At 43.0% G+C, this 14,677-nt stretch overlaps 1 protein-coding gene across 1 annotated transcript in view; it reads right to left on the bottom strand.

Moving 5' to 3' along the window:
* LOC144773266 (regulator of G-protein signaling 5-like) overlaps positions 1 to 14,677 on the bottom strand; it is a 142,050-nt gene that overhangs the window by 102,967 nt on the left and 24,406 nt on the right. The gene's annotated exons all lie outside the window — the stretch shown is intronic.

Raw genomic sequence — 14,677 nt, 5'->3', positions numbered from 1 at the left:
AAGTCATAGAAATCTATGCAAAAGGTAGATTTCCGGATCACACTTTATCGGTGCTTACATCTGCAGGTTTTGGCAATAGACAGAAAGTTAATATTTTGTGGGAGTACACCACTGTTCCAATGGTCCCCATTTCCCCTCCCCTATAAACAGTCATCGTTCTGCCTGTACCCATACACTTAGTACACCACAGATTCACAGATTTTCTGTGGTATTAAGTTTAATTTGTTGGTGTGAATGTCAACAGATCCTGAGTCAGGGACTCATAATGTCATAGGCATAATCTGTTGCCTTGTTTGCAAGCCTTAGTTGCACACAATGGTGTGGATTCTGCCCTCTGTTGTTAGAAACCACTTCTTGCTTTACAATCACAAGTCTCTGCACACACCCTTCTCTGCTCAGTACACACCCTGTATGTGTACCTTCCCTGTGCATACACATTCCTCTGCCCATTCTGCTGAAACAGTTGTATGTTACATTTTCAAACTCTTCAAGTTCAGATTACAGTTATTTCCGATCATTAATTTCAGAGTACCATTGTATAGTAGGTTTCTACACATTTATGTAGTCCATATTTATTTTAACTTTAGATTTTATCATGTTTTTGCTAATTCTTTATCTATTAACATGTAGTTAATAATAAGCTGTACAACCGCTCTATATATTTATTACCTAGATTGACACTGGTTAGTTAAAGGTAGGACTACATAAGTACGTTTTCCATAGGAAATGGCTTTTTTGGTTTGCGAATAACTTTGGGCCATTAAATGAATCTTCACGAAGCTCTCCAGAAAGGGTGCTTTTTACCTCAACTCTTTCTTGGAAAGTTTCAGGGTGATCCATAAAGTGTAGGCCTAGAAAAAGTGGTTTGGGTTCCCAAAAATGCAATTGCCCCATAAAATTTCCACAGCGATTTTTGAAAAGCAATACAGCCAAAACAGCGAAACTGAAGGACACAAAATTTGTCAGAAAGCTAGATCTTGGTTGAGAAAACTTGCTTTTTGTGAATTGGTGTAAATTTGTTCAGTAGTTTTTGAGAAATTAGCAATTAGAAACTTTGTTTATCTGGATCGTTGGGCTGAAATAAAAAAAATTAAGCCTTCTGATTGGCTGAGGGTGCTTTTTCAGAGCGAGCGCTCTGACTGGCTGGTCATAACATGGAAAGAATTGTTGCACCAGCAATTACAGGACTCAGGGACATACACCTAGATTCATCAAAGTCCCGTTTTGCGAGTCTGTTATAGCGATTATTAAGGAATCGCTATTACAGACTCGCAAAACGGGATTCATGTCCAAAGCGCAATTTATTTTACGATTCCTACAGCTTCCTTATTTGAGATTAGCTAATTGCTAATCGCAAATAAGGAATAACTCCCCATTCATTCCTATGGACCTGAAGGCCCATAGGAATGAATGGGAAGACATATCAATGTGCGAATCGCTATTAGCGATTCTCATTTTGAGTTTGCGCTTTCAAGGGTGCAGGGGTGTCCGAAGGACACCCTGTTGCACCCCTGAAATGATATTGGACGCTGGTGTTACGCACACACATGTCCCAAGGACATGTGTGTGTGTGTAACATGCAACTTAGAAAAATGCACTAAAGTGCATTTTTCTAAGTTTTCGCTATTTACCACGAAGTTACACTTCGCGGTAAATAGCGGCCCCATATTGCGAAATCGCAATTTTAAAAATGTTCATGAATAGCATTTAAGGAATCTCTAATTGAGATTCCTTAAATGCGATTCCTCGCAATTTTGCGATGTCTGTAATTGCGATTTTTGCATTTGGGATGATGAATCCCAAATGCAAAAATAGCGCTCTCAAAGGGACGGATTCTCAGAATCTGGCCCTTTGCGAGCCGATTTCACGTTGATGAATCTGGCCGATAGTCCTCTGTCCTGAAAAAGTTTTAAAAAAAGAATATAAGAGGGCAGGTTAGGGATACCCTAACTCCCTAGTCCTGTTGGGAGAGTGGTCCAGAGGGACCCCTTCGTGGGGCCAAACGTTTTTTGTTTTTTTTAATATTTATTTAATTTTGACTCGATCCTGCTGTTCCCCAGCTGGATCACAGTAAAAGAAATGGCACCTATATCTTTCGATATCAACAAATAACCCCTGGGGTCAAATACATATATTTTCCCAATATGGTGAGGGGGCATGTGTGGGGCTTCCCTCCCTGAGTTGATTTTGGCCCAGGGGACCTCATTCCCCCAGGGACTGGTGCATTTGTATGATACCAAGCCCCACACACCCCAAGGCAATTCTGGCCCCAGGGAACCCATCCTCCAGTGACCCGCCGTATTTGTAAAAGGGGAAAATGTAATATAATATGGTGCATCCCCCCCTGTCCCCAAGCCTGCAGAAGGCTCTGGAGCCCCAATCCCCACAAGTCATTTCCAAATTAAGGGAGGGGAACGTGCAGCTCCCCTCCCTGTGATGCAAATCAACCCAGAGGCCTCATCCCTTGAGGCCAGATCTAAACAGTGTCCAATGGGGCTATAACTGTAACTCATGCCCTAAAGTAAGTATAACTCACACCCCACCATGCAGAGTTGTCATCAACTATGTCATTTAAGATATTGAAGTGATTTTATCAGTGATGTCATAGAACATGTCATGAGTGATGTACTATGTGAGATTATAAGAAGCTGGAATACCGGATTAGGAACCTAGCTAGGGTGACATGAGACCCCAAATCAAGTGGAGTTAGACAGTCTTGTACAGAGAAGAAATAAAAATGATTTATTGAGTCCCCTCACTCACCAGGGTTTCCCCTTGGTGACATGCTTCATCATTGGGGTCCTCTCGATCGGCTGCGGATTGAGGCGTGCTTCGACTTGTGAAATTACGTAGGAGCACTTGCGTGAAAAATGTGTTGTGCAGTTTTGTGGAGTGGAAGAAAAAAGATGTTAAAAGTAGCTGGCTAGTGGGTAAAATAATTTTATTCTAGCTCCTAATCAGTATATTTAAAAACAGGGGTACTAGAGAAAACAATGTAACCTTAATGAGTTAAATGCCTCTAGTATTGGTCAACATGTTTCGAGCCTCCCCAAGGCTCTTCCTCAGGACCACACAGGGACCAGCCCTGTGCATTCCCCTCCTAAGAGACCTAAATGTGAGGTAAATAAATAGTTAGTGAAATGTGATGTGCTACACCTACTGTGTGTACACTATTTGTTTAATACACATGATTTGACTCAATGGATCGCAGTATTTAATGTGAGGTTCAGTATTGCCCCATGATCTGGAGGGGTTGAGGGGCTCGTGGTCACACTTTGAGCAGAGCACGCCTCACCGGTGATTCACCTAATCGTACCCCTGGAGACCGCATATTAACGTTAATATGAGGTCTCCAGGGGTACGATTAGGTGTGGCACATCACATTTCACTAACTATTTATTTACCTCACATTTAGGTCACTTAGGAGTGGAACGCACAGGGCTGGTCCCTGTGTGGTCCTGAGGAAGAGTCACAACACTGCACAACAAATTTTTTCACATAAGTGCTCCTACGTAATTTCGCAAGTCGAAGCATGCCTCAATCCGCAGCGGATTGAGAGGACCCCAATGATGAAGCATGTCACCAAGGGGAAACCCTGGTGAAACAGAGGACTCAAGAAAGAAATGTTTCTTTCTTGTCTGAACAAGACTGTTTAACTCGACTTGAGTTGGGGGTCTCACGTCACCCTAGCTAGGTTCCTAATCTGGTATTCTGTTTTTTCTGTGTCCAATACTGAAAGGAGGGTGGATCTAGCTTTATACCCTCTACCTCCCCCCTATTTTTGAGTGTGAGATTCTAAGCAGCGCAAGGCGAGGGCACGAGTTATAGTTACTTTAGGGCATGAGTTCAGATTAATATAACTGGTCCATTTCAGGGGTTTTATTTGTTTAAAACGGTATGTTTTAACTGATATTTTCCTCTAACTATAGAGTGCCTTAAACCTTTGTTTCTTCAGTGAATTTCCAAGGGTTTCTTTAATGCAAAGGAACAAAATATTACAATACTTAACTATAACGGCACTCTATTGTTTAGTTTTTTTTCAGTGAATTTCTAAGTTTGTTTCACGTAAAGTAAGATGTGCATTGCCATGCAGGGCGTGGGGTTGGATGCAGGGCCTGTCTACCTGCAGTCCCACACAAAATTAAAATAATGTTTGGTGATGCCCTTGCCTCTTCTAGGGGAACCACCAGCAAGAATATATGTACATGAAAAAGGCCGTCGGGCATTATGGGATGCGCCTTGGTAGGAGCAGTGAATAATAAATAAGTGGCTTGTGCCACTCATTTATTATTCGTTTTCCCCTTTTTCATAATTGTTTTATTATTATTATGGGTGCCCAGGGCCCACAATAATGGGGGTGGCCTTACTGGAATACAAACATTGAGCATGCCCCAGGAGATGAAGTCCCCAGGACATTTTGAGGCTCGAGGAGGGAGAGTACACACTGTCTCCCCTTTAATGAAATAATGGCCTTTGGGAATGGGGGCCACGGTGAGGTTCGGGGGGCGAGCAGCCCACTCCCCTTACATTAAATTCCTGCAATGAGGGATGGGGTCCCTGGGGCCTTGGCAAGGCTCAGGGAAGGGGCCTTCCTCTCCTTTAATTAAATATTAGACCCAGAGGATGGAGTCCCAGGGACCTCAAAACGGTCGGAGAGGGGGGTATTGCATCCCTCCCCTTTAATTAAATATCAGCCCTGGAGTATGGGGCGCCGGGACCTCAAAATGGCTTTGGGTAGTGCTCTGTTGGGTGCAGAACACCTTGCATAGGCTGAGCTTTGCAGCTAATCCCCACTGCAACGCCAGAGACTGTGCAGTGGGAGTTGGCTGCCCATAGAGGGCTGGGTACATGCCTTGCAGCTATCCCATCCTGCACATGACTAAAGGCATGCCCGGAGCAATACTCATGAGCTCAAGCTTGATGTGACAATTAAAAATTGCAAATGTTGTTAATCGTCTAAGATATTAGAATGAATATTACAATACTCTGAAGACTAGGAAAGAGAGGACTATCAATATAGTACTATTTAGTTGTTGAGTATATGTTTATAATTAATTATGTTGCACGTTTAGGTGTTGTGACTTATGGGTACAACTATTATGAGGTTGTAAGCATTGCTTTTGGTATTTCTGAAATAGGGTTTGCAGAGCTGTGGTGTGACTTATAGATTGTGGTCCTAAACATAACTTGTACATTTTTGTGGTTTAATTTGGTTTAACTCTTGTTTTTAAGTGAATGTCTGCGGTTTCGTTAATGTTGCATTAGGATGTTATAGCCAGAGCAAACCAAAACTTTGGTTTTTCTGTGTGTGTGTGCGTGCGCATGCGTGTGTGTGTGTGCATGCATGTTTGTGTGTGAGTGTGTCACACTCGTAAATGTGTAGTTAAGCTTATTTCAGAGTTTCCATAGGAAGAACTTTTTTGTTTACACAAATATATTTGGCGCTGTTTGATCAATCTGCACAAAACTTTCCCAAAACAATGTTTAGCCACCTCGACTCTTTCATGAACTGTCTTTTGCTTATCTATTACGTGGAGGGCCAAGAAAAAGGGGGTTTAAAAATGTTGATTTTCCATGTTAATTCACATAGGAGACATTTTTCTATGATACAGGTAAAATGGCTAGGCAGAGCTACATCGAATTTGGCAACAATTTTGAACTTTACTTAAAAACCATGCTTTTTGTGATGTGGTTTAATTCCTTTTACCATTTTTAGGAAATTAACTGTCAAAGAGGGGCGAAGCTTGTGCATGAAGGTATCTGGTTGGTTGGTACTACGGGAGTCCAGCAATACCAAAAATTAAAAATATAGGACCGTCCAACTGGTTGAAGAAGCTTTTTTTCCCCATCCATCAATTCAGCACATTGGTACCAGTTCTGTGATACAGGGTGATCTGATTGGTGGTTGCAACTCTAAAGAAAATGTTGCAGCTGTCATTGCAGGACATCGGGACCTAGTCCCTGTGCTCTGAAAAAGTATTGAAAAAAGGTTAAAAGAACGAAACCCCTGGTGTGCACAGCAAAAGGCTGCATGCAGCTGAGGTGTTGGCTCTGGATTGCTTGAGGGTTTTTGGTTTATGCCCAAGTTTGACCAAAACAAACCTGAAAGTCACTGAAAAGAACACACAGTTTAAAGTGATGTTATAGTTAGATGTTGAGGGATAACAACTGCCATTTAAAACCTTAAAAACCACTGTAATTCACAAGTTATAGTATACTGCGCTAACTATAACTTGCACCACTGCCATGCACTGCTTATTACCTGAAATATTACATCACTCATCACATGTTAAACTGATGACAGCACTAATGACATCTCAAATTACATCATTGATGACATCACTGCTAACATCATTCCATCATTGTGACAGAATCGAGTAGGGTTTACAGACTTGAAGTAATTCAACACTACACCCATGGCCAATTTTCTTTCATCAATCATTTGACAAATGACACATAACATATCCTCTAAAAGACTTCACATGACCCACAATTTCAAGTCAAGAGGTTGACATGTATGCATTTGCTTCTGAAGATACCTTCTGCCAGATCCTATGGAGTTTGCTAAAATACACTACATAATTCCTGAGATATCACAACAGCACAAAACGTGATTGCCATGCTTACAACCCCAGTGTGAGATAAACCACCTCTAAGTGGGACACTCCTTCATTCTACATTATTCAACAATCTACAATGCCTTAAAATCTTCAGAGAAGTTATGAGAATAAACATCAACACCTTATAAATGTCCTTATTACATGGAATCTGTCTGTAACACTGTATTACACATATTTAACATGGGTACATGCCCAATATCCACTAATGGATAATCTATTGTCAACAGAAGCTTTGGCTTTTACCACAGATTTTTTGCAATAGGCTTTAGGTTGAAGCTACAGCCTTCTTGGAAACATACCTCTGAAACCGACATCAGGTGCACTAAGCATTTACCTTGTTTATCATGGAGTAATACTTTCACCCCAAATTTTAGTAAGTTGTCAATGGGTGTGCCATATAACTTTTAACATACACAATGCTACTTGCCTCCAAGGCTTACGCTATTTCCATGTTATGCGCCCACACATATACACTCAGCAACACTCTATGCTGTAATTGACTATAATGTAATTTAACATATCATAAATGATGTAATATATGGGGTAATAAGCATGCTTGGCAGACCTGCAAATTATAGTTAGCTCAGTAAGCTATACCTTGTGAATTTGAGTGGTATTTTGTTTTTAAATCAATTATCTTCATTCGATCCTACCAAAGTAGATCCTAAAAGATAGACACGTTTAAAATACACATGGATAAAAAGACAATAAATAAGTTTTACATTTTGGCAGAGACATTTTAAAAAAATATGCCACAGTGTTAGCTAAATCTGTAAAATACAAGCCACAATTAAAACTATTTAAAAACAATATCACCAATGAATATACTGTAGTACAATTGTTACAAGAAACAAAGAAAAGTAGTTTGGGACATAAAGTGTAGTATCATATGATGGGACTTCACTTAGAACAACATACTCTTCCTTTGTCCTAAAATACTTTTCAGCAAGCAGCCAACTGCATTACAGATGTCATATTCTTTGAGTTGTTTGAAAAAGAGCAAGGTGACCCTGCACTTGGTAAATGTATATCTTCGAAACGGGCAATAAAAATCTCAATGTGAAGGAAAGATAATATTTGCAGAAGAAAACAAAGTGCAGTAAGGAGGGGTGATTGCTCATTGCACGGGCAAATGCATATATGTGCAGAAGAAAATTGCCCTTGTGGCAAACATAGCATCCAGTGAATAGACCCTAATCTGAACCGAGTCAATAGTGTTCATTCATATACATTCTGCACAAAAAGCCAATAAGAAACAATTCAGCGGACATCTGGATCATACAATATTCTCTCACAGCTGGCTTCACTACTTCTACAGCCTCCCTTGTGGCCTGCCTGTGCTTAATAAAGTAATCCTTGGGTCGTAACTCCCACGTGGGATCCACGGGCACCCTCGGTGACAGCATGGATGAATGGACTGGACTTTTGTATGGGGCTAGAACAGCCAATTTTTGTACCAAGGGGATGCCCACGTAAGCATTACAAAATATGGAAATGATGGGCGGACTATCGGGGTCTGTGGCTGGAGCCTCCAATTGTTGTGGAAGATCTTCCATTGGGGGTATTGCTAGGACATGTGGGCTTGTGCTGGTGCAGGGAGGGGGGGGGGTCTGTGTGTGTGCGTGTAATTATGCTAAGGCTCTTCTGTTCTATGTAACAATCGTGGACTGGATTCTGTGGACGTTGTGCGACTCTGGGGGGGCGAGGGAGGGGGTTTTAGTATTATTTGTATACTTTCAACATGTATTTTAGGTGTTACTCAAAAAGTTGATTGCCTCCTTGCTACTGTAAAGTTTGATACTGCAGTTGTATCTGGGGTGCAGAGCCCTCCAACGTATGTGCAATTTGACAATAAAATAAGTTTTATAAAACAAAAGCAATCCTTAACCCATTCTGTCTTTTTTGTGATCGTCTCTGGTTTTTGAAAAAGATATTCACAGCCCAAGGCTAAAGATGTTTTTCTTATATATTTTAGCCAAGGGATGTTCAGCCAATAATTGCAGGAAAGGCAGTTGCTAATTACTTCCGGGTTAAGTTCTGCTTCCTTGTTCACCCAGATTAAGCACCAGAGTACCAATGGGGCTGCATTTAGCTGATGAAAGGAAATTAATAGAATTCTAATATAAATGTGAGATGTGCTAGCGAGTAAAGTAATCACTGCCAAGCTTGTTTAGGACAAAGTGAGTATCCTGTCAGAAGGCCTTTAAGAAAATAGTACCTTGAGGTTGTAATTAAATCCTAGGGCGTAACAACACATGTAATAGGGGTGTTCTCATGGGAGGTTACAAAAAGATTTAGACACGAAGGGTGCAGTTCTTAAAGGTAAATTTGAAGGAGAAAAGACAAAGCTTTTGTCATGTTGCCCTCACACACCCCGAGAGGTGTCATGCTTCATCATTGGGCCTTGCTCCTTGTCGGGCCGGCGCTGCAATGCTCGACGAGCTCATCGTTTCCGGGGCTCTTTGTCTAGGCCGCGCACCTCCCCTGACGTCAGCACGCACCACCTAGCGTGGAGCGCGCACACAGGACGTCGCTAGAGAGTCGCGCCGCCCGCCGCTCTTAAAAAGCGAGCGGCGCGATCATGAGGCACTTTTCCGTGTGGTGACGGTGGCGGCGAGTGGGAGAGAGGGCATAAAGGCACAAAAAACGAGTGGGACAGAGGGCATAAAGGCACAAAAACGAGTGGAACACAGGACAGAAAGGCACAAAAAACGAGTGGGAGAGAGGGCATAAAGGCACAAAAAACCCGTGGGACAGAGGGCAGAAAGAGTGGGACAGAGGGCATAAAGGCACACAAAACGAGTGGGACAGAGGGCATAAAGGCACAAAAACGAGTGGAACACAGGACAGAAAGGCACAAAAAACGAGTGGGAGAGAGGGCATAAAGGCACAAAAAACGAGTGGGACGGGGGGCAGAAAGAGTGGGACAGAGGGCATAAAGGCACACAAAACGAGTGGGACAGAGGGCAGAAAGAGTGGGACAGAGGGCAGAAAGGCACACAAAACGAGTGGTACAGAGGGCAGAAAGTCACACAAAACGAGTGGGACAGAGGGCATAAAGGCATAAAAACGAGTGGGACAGAGGGCTGAAAGAGTGGGATAGAGGGCATAAAGGCACACAAAACCAGTGGGACAGAGGGCATAAAGGCACAAAAACGAGTGGGAGAGAGGGCATAAAGGCACAAAAAACGAGTGGGACAGAGGGCATAAAGGCACAAAAACGAGTGGAACACAGGACAGAAAGGCACAAAAAACGAGTGGGAGAGAGGGCATAAAGGCACAAAAACGAGTGGGACAGAGGGCAGAAAGAGTGGGACAGAGGGCATAAACGCACACAAAACGAGTGGGACAGAGGGCATATAGGCACAAAAACGAGTGGAACACGGGACAGAAAGGCACGAAAAAACAAGTGGGAGAGAGGGCATAAAGGCACAAACAACGAGTGGGACAGAGGGCAGAAAGAGTGGGACAGAGGGCATAAAGGCACACAAAACAGCTGGAAGAGCAAGAACTATGCCTTTGAGTTCCTTGAGGCCATCAATAGCGTGATACACTGTGAAGCTATGACAGAACTTCGGCAAGCCTTGTATCACACCTTGATAATTGATGAGAGCACAGATATTTCTGTTACAAAAATGCTCATCCTGTATTTCAAGTTCCGACCTGTAACATCAACTGGGCACAAAAAGCAGTTTGGGGGCATAGTGAAGCTCACAAGCTGTAATGCTGAGGCTATCACTACTGCCGTGAAAGAATTCCACACTGCCAATGAACTGGACCTCATGAAAATGGTCATGTTCACATCTGTGATGATGGGGAAGAATAATGGTGTTGCTACTCGCCTTAAATAATCCATTCCTCATCTAGTTGAGCAGCATTGTGTCGCCCATCGAGAAGATTTGGGAGTTGATGATGCCTGGAAGAGGGTTCCAATGATTAAAGAGATGGAGACATTATTGAGGACTGTCTACACTGTGTTCTCCAGATCTCCTACAAGGAAGTCAAAGCTGGATGAAATTGCATCGGTCACTGAATATGAAGTTGTCTACTTTCGACCACTGAATGAAGTCCGGTGGCTTTCAAGGCATTTTGCTGTTGGTGCACTAATTCGTAATTACGAGACTGTTCTTAAGTACTTTGAGCATGAGAAAGTTGAGGAGAATGATCCAATTGCTAAATATTGTTATAAAAAGCTATCGGACTCCAACTACCACATTTCCCTTGCAGTACTTAATGACATTCTGGGTGAATTTGCATCTTTGTGCAAACTATTCCCAAAAAGTTCTTCAACTACTGTTGAAGCTGTACAGTATTCAAGAGCAAAGATTGGCCAAATTAAGCAACAGTATTTGGGGGCACTGTCTTTTGGAGCAGCAATGTAAGAGAGCTGATGGTGTTGTACAAGGAAAGGCAAGAGTTTGACAGTGGGCCTATTTTGTCTTTTGTTTCCCTTCTTTGTGAGCACATGTAAAAAAGATTCCCTGAAGATGAGCTAAAAGAATGGGCAAGTTTTGAGATCCAGGCAATAGCCACACAATCACATTTTGATTTTGGGACTGAGAATATTGAAAGACTTGTTGAAAAGTATAAAAATGTCTTGTCCCTGGGTGATTGTGAAACACCAGAAGATGTTGTTCGATAGTACAGAGAGTATAAATATGTGGTGACAGAACATGTAAAGGGTGGGTTATGTAGCACCTTTCAAGACATGGTGATTTTCACTGTACGCAATGCTGCTCAGTATAGTGTGATGTCTCAGCTTGTTGATGTCTGTGCAACATTTCAAGCATCGAGTGCAGACTGTGAACGAGGATTCAGCCTCATGAATACTATCAAGAGCAAATTGAGGAATAGACTAGAGCAGAAGCATTTGGACATGCTGATGAGGACAAAGGCCTACCTCCTGAATGGGAAAGTTGACCTAGACCGAGTTTATCAGCACTGGAAAAATGGCAAGGATCGCCGTGAGAAGCAACCCTGTCACCCATCTAGTGATGCCACTTGACGTGTCTGAACAGCCCTCTCCCTTCTTGTGTATATGTGATATTGTATAGGCTCGCAACATTTCCCCACCCAATGAACTGTGCTCCAGTTAAGAATATTTATTAAAATCTTATGATGGTACCATCATTGAAGTCTTGTGCTTTTCTAAACTTGAAGTGTACTTGCCAGTGTAACCAATTCATGTCATAGAGTGCTTATCCAATTTGCAAACTGCCCTTAAGACCCTTATTGTGGTGCTGTATGTGTGAAAATGTACCATCTTTTCACTTTTTAAAGTTAACGTTTTGAGTGCCATTTGGCGGCGCAGACACGCGCGGTATGGTTCCTGGCGCACATAGCCATGGTTGCAGTGCACAGAGACCCTCCACTGCCGCACACAGAGGAAAAAAAATAGAGGGAACATTGAGTGTGAGGTAATGTGCACGTGTAAGGTGATCTAAAATAGGTGAGGGTCAGTCCTAAGCTCAATCGGTTTAATGAAAAAGGTAGATCCTCCCTAAATAAAATAAACTGGTCGCCCTGTGAGGATGTAATGTTCCTACCGGGCGGTCTCTAAGGTGGGGTCGACATGTTTTGTGCCTAGGTGTTCCAGAGGAATCGGTTGGCACTTCTTCAGGACCTATGTGTAAAAATAACAAAGTGCACGATTAGCAAACAGGCTCCAAGACTTTTGGGACTAGCCTGCTGTGGGGCCCTAGTAGTCCTGTACTGGGCGTTGTTGAACCCGAGGTATCAGGAGCTACTGCCTGACAGGGGTCGTTAGGAGCACAAAGTTGCTCCACTCAAAAGGGTGGCCGCAACTTGCCGGTATGCATACCCTCGCTCCGGATCCCGGGAGGACTACTAGGGCCCCACAACAGGCTAGTCCCAAAAGTCTTGTTGGGCGACCAGTTTATTTTATTTAGGGAGGATCTACCCTTTTCATTAAACCTATTGAACTTAGGACAGACCCTCACCTATTTTAGATCACCTTACACATGCACATTAACTCACACTGCCCCCTTACCCGCAAGCACCCATTGGTTTCTCCAAAAAAGATCTCAGACAAAGAGCCTCGGAAAGGGTGAGCCCGTCAAGCATTGCAGCGCCGGCCCGATGAGGAGCAAGGCCCAATGATGAAGCATGACACCTCTCGGTGTGTGTGAGGGCAACATGACAAACGCTTTGTCTTTTCCCCTTCCCCTTCCAATTTACCTTTAGGAACTACACCCCCGTGTCTAATACGTTCTCCCTGGAGCGACGTGTGCAGGACCTGCTTAAAGATTGGCTCATCGTCCCACCCTCTTTCTTTCTCAGATTACAAAACGAGCCAGGGAGGTAGTAAGGTGGGACTACAAAGCCTAATAACCAATGAAAAGCCACCATATACAATGGACAGGGACAGTAGCCAATTAAAAAGATTGGCGGGAAGTAGCTGGAGCTTTATGCACATATCCTGAATATAGAATGTCTCGAAGAGACAGCGCAAGCGCTGCCTTGGCGAGACCTAAAAAATTGAATGGGGCAAGTACGCAACCTTGGCGTACTCTGCGATTGATTTTAAAGGATGGAGTACACTCGCCATTGTCCCCAAATCTAACTGAGGCTGAGAAAACCTGTTGTAGGAGTTGTTAGAGAGAAACCAGGTCCACCTCAAGGCCCATGCCCACAAGAATATTCCATAGTTTGGATCTGTTGACACAATTGAAAGCACTTGATAGGTCCATGAATACAAGATGAATGGAAGTGTCCTTTGCATATTTGTATTTAGTCACGTTGAGATGTAAATTAAGACATTGTTCAATTGTGCCAAGACTCTTCCTAAAGCCACATTGAGCCTGGAAGGAAATATTACTTTCACTTAGCCAAGACAGGAGCTGTTCCAAATGACTCTGCCAACTGCTGATTAACTGGTTCATGACTAGCCTCATGTCGGCATAGCGCCAGACCAACCCATACCCAGCATCTTTAGTAGTTTATACCTGGCTACACCCTGCAGTGGTGTTCTGATGCTTCATGGGAATTCTGGTTTGACATAGTAGTGGGTATGACCCCTATAGATTGAGGGAAGCACCTCACCCCATTATCAGTGGCTGCAAATTCAGAGAGGAGAAAGCATAATCAATCATTGTCCCACTTCCCCTCCTAATGAATGTTGGGATCGCTGATTTTGTGAGATTGGGGACCATGCTTTCTAAATCAAAGGATGCCAAAAAAGTGCACACATGATGCCCCCTAGCATCCTTCACATCAAGATCTACTTCCTCTGTGATAGGGTGATAAATTGTTGGTGATAGAGAAGGTATGATGCCCAACTTGGAGTTAAAGTCACCAGCCAAAAGAGGGTTGAAAGGTCTACTTGCCTGTGACATGTTCTCAGCTAGGGAACTGATCAAAGAAACCAATCCCTGTAAATTCAAATTGCCCTTAGTTCAGAAATCATTATTATGAAAGTTCACCATAAAAAACAATTTTTGCTGCCCATCGAAGGTCAAAGACCCGCACCACATCCATTTCTGTCACGATGGGAGAGATTTTACATTCAATGTTAACTTTAAACCAGGCTGTCAAAACCCCTTTTGCACAACCCACAGGAGAAGGAGAGGCGGGAAGTTTGAAGCACATAAACACATCAAATGCAATCTCATTCACCACCCACGTTTCCTGCATAAACACAATATCATAATCCTTGATAAAGGTCTGCCAACCCTCAATTTGTAGTTTTAACGCCAGACAGGCAATGTTCCAGCTAAGGAATTTTAAAGTCATGCTTCCCCCATCCATGGGTAGCCAGTCTCGCCCTCCTTTATACCTTTTCAAATCAACTCAGAAAGGTGTGTGTTAGAGTGGTCTCCATCAAATAAACCTTGGTCCAACCGATGGAATAGCTGACCACATCTAGAGTTGGGAATACCCCCACAGAAACAGTCTTTCTCACACAACAGATATTGTCCAGCAGGGGCACACAAATGATTACTCCCTCGATCGCCCTCTTTTACAGAATTGCACCCAGATTTCCCAGTATCCCAGTAGACAAACTTGCTGAGCCATCATCACTATGCAAAGCACCCTGA

Source organism: Lissotriton helveticus, chromosome 1_1 (genome assembly GCF_964261635.1).
Source record: "Lissotriton helveticus chromosome 1_1, aLisHel1.1, whole genome shotgun sequence".
Taxonomy (NCBI): Eukaryota; Metazoa; Chordata; class Amphibia; order Caudata; family Salamandridae; genus Lissotriton; species Lissotriton helveticus.
The sequence above is the reverse complement of the archived record's forward strand: the minus strand, read 5'-3'. Positions and strand labels throughout refer to the sequence as shown.